The 4,577-nt window shown below is 70.4% G+C and overlaps 1 non-coding gene across 1 annotated transcript; it reads right to left on the reverse strand.

Annotated features, from left to right (window-relative positions):
• Positions 1-928: 928 nt before the first annotated feature.
• On the reverse strand, positions 929-1,047 carry LOC135977798 (5S ribosomal RNA). Its single transcript, XR_010595242.1, has one exon. It is a non-coding gene; the product is annotated as a 5S ribosomal RNA (ribosomal RNA).
• Positions 1,048-4,577: the final 3,530 nt, after the last annotated feature.

The following is a 4,577-nucleotide window of genomic DNA, read 5'->3' on the forward strand; positions in this document are numbered from 1 at the left end:
TGCGGCTCAGGGGGGCGCGGGTCGTCGGGGGAGGAAGCCCGGGGGAGCTGCACACCGGCCCGCCAGGCCAGGCCTGGCCTGGATGGCCGCGGGGGGATTCGGGGCGGTCCCGCGGGCCGGGGGCCGGGCGCAGGGGAGGCGGGGGGTCCGAGCGAGTCCGTCCCGGGCCCGGGGCCTCCCCCTGCGGCTTTGGGGTCCGTGGGTCCCCGCTGGCGGAAGCCACTGGGAGCTGGACACCCGCCGTCCGTCCCGCCTGGCCAGGCCTGGCCTGGGTGGCCGCGGGGGGATTCGGGGCGGTCCCGCGGGCCGGCGGCCGGGCGCAGGGGAGGCGGGGGGTCCGAGCGAGTCGGTCCCGGGCCTGGGGTCTCCCCCTGCGGCTTTGGGGTCCGTGGGTCCCCGCTGGAGGAAGCCGCTGGGCGCTGGACACCCGCCGTCCGTCCCGCCTGGCCAGGCCTGGCCTGGGTGGCCGCGGGGGGATTCGGGGCGGTCCCGCGGGCCGGCGGCCGGGCGCAGGGGGTCCGAGCGAGTCCGTCCCAGGCCCGGGGCCTCCCCCTGCGGCTTTGGGGTCCGTGGGTCCCCGCTGGAGGAAGCCGCTGGGCGCTGGACACCCGCCGTCCGTCCCGCCTGGCCAGGCCTGGCCTGGGTGGCCGCGGGGGGGGATTCGGGGCGGACCTGCGGGCCGGCGGCCGGGAGGGTCCGGGCCAGTCCGCCCCATGCCCGGCGTCTCCCCCAGCGGCTTCGGTGGCCCCGGGGGGGGTCCTCCGCGGAGGAAGCCGGGTGGGTGGGGAGCCGGACCCCAGGCGCCCAGACCCGTGACCTGCGGCCGCGACCTCCGACTCGGCAGGAGCGACGAGGGGCTTTCCGGCCCGTCCCCCCCTCTCCTTCCCCCCCAGAAAAGGAGAGAGAGCTGACTCGGACCGGGAAAAGCTGCCTACGGCACCTGGGATTCCCAGGCGGTCACCCATCCAAGTACTAGCCAGGCCCGGGACGGTTTACCTTCCGAGATCGGACGGGATCGGGGGCGTTCGGTCCGGTATGGCCGTAGGCACCCGGCCCCGCGCCTCCTCGCCCGCTTTCCCCTGCCGACGCCCGGGCCTGCCGCACGGTGAGCCCCGGTCGGACTGCCCCCCCCCCTGCGGCAGGGCCCCCGTCTCTCGCGGGCCCGGTCCTTTTTTCCTTTTCGAGCTCCGGGGCCCGGGCTGGCCGCCAGAGCCCCTCCGCCCGCCCTCCCCGGCGTCGGGGAAAATACTGTCCCGGACTTCCAGTGCGCCCGATCCTGTCAGCCGGGGGGTGGGGAGGGGCAGTCCCTCGCTGCGGCCGGGGAGGGTGAGCCCAGGGCGGCTTGCCTGCCGTGCGAGGCCCCTCTCGGCCACCAGGTCAACCCCGAGTCGAAAGGGCTGAAAAATTTTCAGAGTCCCCTCCCGGGCACCAGGTCAACCCGTGGAATCGGACGGGTTCACCTGCTGGCCGGTTCGCTTCCCGGCCACCAGGTCAACCCCTAGGTTGCCGACCGGCCTACCCAGTGGCCGGTTTGCTTTCCGGCCACCAGGTCAACCCCTAGGGGTTTTAACGGGGGCACGCCCGGTGGCCTCTTTCCCGTCCGGTCACCAGGTCAACCCGGATCTCCCTCCTTCCCTGGGCGTCCCCTCCTCGGAGGCGTCAGGTTCCATTTCCCCCCCCCCCCCCAGACTTCCAGGGGCCCGATCCAGTCGGCCGGGAGGCAGTCCCTCGCTGCGGCCGGGGAGGGTGAGCCCAGGGCGGCCTGGTCCATGTCTCTAGTGGGCCCGATCCTTTTTTTTTTTTTCGAGCTCCGGGGCCAGGCCCGCCCGGGCAGCCCTCCTCGGAGGCGTGGGGCGATTCCCCCCCCCCCCCAGACTTCCAGGGGCCCGATCCTGTCGGCCGGGAGGCAGTCCCTCGCTGCGGCCGGGGAGGGTCAGCCCAGGGCGGCTTGCCTGCCGTGCGAGTCCCCTCTCGGCCACCAGGTCAACCGCGAGTCGAAAGGGCTGAAAAATTTTCAGAGTCCCCTCCCGGGCACCAGGTCAACCCGTGGAATCGAACGGGTTCACCTGCTGGCCGGTTCGCTTCCCGGCCACCAGGTCAACCCGTGGAATCGGACGGGTTCACCGGCTGGCCGGTTCGCTTTCCGGCCACCAGGTCAACCCCTAGGTTTTAAGGGGGGGACGCCCGGTGGCCTCTTTCCCGTCCGGTCACCAGGTCAACCCGGATCTCCCTCCTTCCCTGGGCGCCCCCTCCTCGGAGGCGTCAGGTTCCATTCTTTTTTCCAGACTTCCAGGGGCCCGATCCAGTCGGCCGGGTGGCAGTCCCTCGCTGCGGCCGGGGAGGGTGAGCCCAGGGCGGCTTGCCTGCCGTGCGAGTCCCCTCTCGGCCACCAGGTCAACCCCGAGTCGAAAGGGCTGAAAAATTTTCAGAGTCCCCTCCCGGGCACCAGGTCAACCCGTGGAATCGAACGGGTTCACCTGCTGGCCGGTTCGCTTCCCGGCCACCAGGTCAACCCGTGGAATCGGACGGGTTCACCGGCTGGCCGGTTCGCTTTCCGGCCACCAGGTCAACCCCTAGGTTTTAAGGGGGGGGGGACGCCCGGTGGCCTCTTTCCCGTCCGGTCAGCAGGTCAACCCGGATCTCCCTCCTTCCCTGGGTGCCCCCTCCTCGGAGGCGTCAGGTTCCATTCTTTTTTCCAGACTTCCAGGGGCCCGATCCAGTCGGCCGGGTGGCAGTCCCTCGCTGCGGCCGGGGAGGGTGAGCCCAGGGCGGCTTGTGTCGGCCGGGAGGCAGTCCCTCGCTGCGGCCGGGGAGGGTCAGCCCAGGGCGGCTTGCCTGCCGTGCGAGTCCCCTCTCGGCCACCAGGTCAACCGCGAGTCGAAAGGGCTGAAAAATTTTCAGAGTCCCCTCCCGGGCACCAGGTCAACCCGTGGAATCGAACGGGTTCACCTGCTGGCCGGTTCGCTTCCCGGCCACCAGGTCAACCCGTGGAATCGGACGGGTTCACCGGCTGGCCGGTTCGCTTTCCGGCCACCAGGTCAACCCGTGGAATCGAACGGGTTCACCTGCTGGCCGGTTCGCTTTCCGGCCACCAGGTCAACCCCTAGGTTTTAAGGGGGGGGGGACGCCCGGTGGCCTCTTTCCCGTCCGGTCAGCAGGTCAACCCGGATCTCCCTCCTTCCCTGGGCGCCCCCTCCTCGGAGGCGTCAGGTTCCATTCTTTTTTCCAGACTTCCAGGGGCCCGATCCAGTCGACCGGGAGGCAGTCCCTCGCTGCGGCCGGGGAGGGTGAGCCCAGGGCGGCTTGCCTGCCGTGCGAGTCCCCTCTCGGCCACCAGGTCAACCCCGAGTCGAAAGGGCTGAAAAATTTTCAGAGTCCCCTCCCGGGCACCAGGTCAACCCGTGGAATCGAACGGGTTCACCTGCTGGCCGGTTCGCTTCCCGGGCACCAGGTCAACCCGTGGAATCGAACGGGTTCACCTGCTGGCCGGTTCGCTTCCCGGGCACCAGGTCAACCCGTGGAATCGAACGGGTTCACCTGCTGGCCGGTTCGCTTTCCGGCCACCAGGTCAACCCCTAGGTTTTAAGGGGGGGGACGCCCGGTGGCCTCTTTCCCGTCCGGTCAGCAGGTCAACCCGGATCTCCCTCCTTCCCTGGGCGCCCCCTCCTCGGAGGCGTCAGGTTCCATTCTTTTTTCCAGACTTCCAGGGGCCCGATCCAGTCGGCCGGGTGGCAGTCCCTCGCTGCGGCCGGGGAGGGTGAGCCCAGGGCGGCTTGCCTGCCGTGCGAGTCCCCTCTCGGCCACCAGGTCAACCCCGAGTCGAAAGGGCTGAAAAATTTTCAGAGTCCCCTCCCGGGCACCAGGTCAACCCGTGGAATCGAACGGGTTCACCTGCTGGCCGGTTCGCTTCCCGGGCACCAGGTCAACCCGTGGAATCGAACGGGTTCACCTGCTGGCCGGTTCGCTTCCCGGGCACCAGGTCAACCCGTGGAATCGAACGGGTTCACCTGCTGGCCGGTTCGCTTCCCGGGCACCAGGTCAACCCGTGGAATCGAAAGGGTTCACCTGCTGGCCGGTTCGCTTTCCGGCCACCAGGTCAACCCCTAGGTTTTAAGGGGGGGGACGCCCGGTGGCCTCTTTCCCGTCCGGTCAGCAGGTCAACCCGGATCTCCCTCCTTCCCTGGGCGCCCCCTCCTCGGAGGCGTCAGGTTCCATTCTTCTTTTTCCAGACTTCCAGGGGCCCGATCCAGTCGACCGGGAGGCAGTCCCTCGCTGCGGCCGGGGAAGGTGAGCCCAGGGCGGCCTGGTCCATGTCTCTAGTGGGCCCGATCCTTTTTTTTTTTCCGAGCTCCGGGGCCAGGCCCGCCCGGGCAGCCCTCCTCGGGGGCGTGGGGCGATTTCCCCCCCCCCCACCCCCAGACTTCCAGGGGCCCGATCCTGTCGGCCGGGAGGCAGTCCCTCGCTGCGGCCGGGGAGGGTCAGCCCAGGGCGGCCTGCTTGGCGGCCGGGTCCATGTCTCTAGTGGGCCCGATCCTTTTTTTCCCTTTTCCGGCTCCGGGGCCCGGGGTGCCCGGGTA

The sequence above is a fragment of the Chrysemys picta genome, unplaced genomic scaffold, assembly GCF_011386835.1.
Source record: "Chrysemys picta bellii isolate R12L10 unplaced genomic scaffold, ASM1138683v2 scaf36, whole genome shotgun sequence".
Taxonomy (NCBI): domain Eukaryota; kingdom Metazoa; phylum Chordata; order Testudines; family Emydidae; genus Chrysemys; species Chrysemys picta.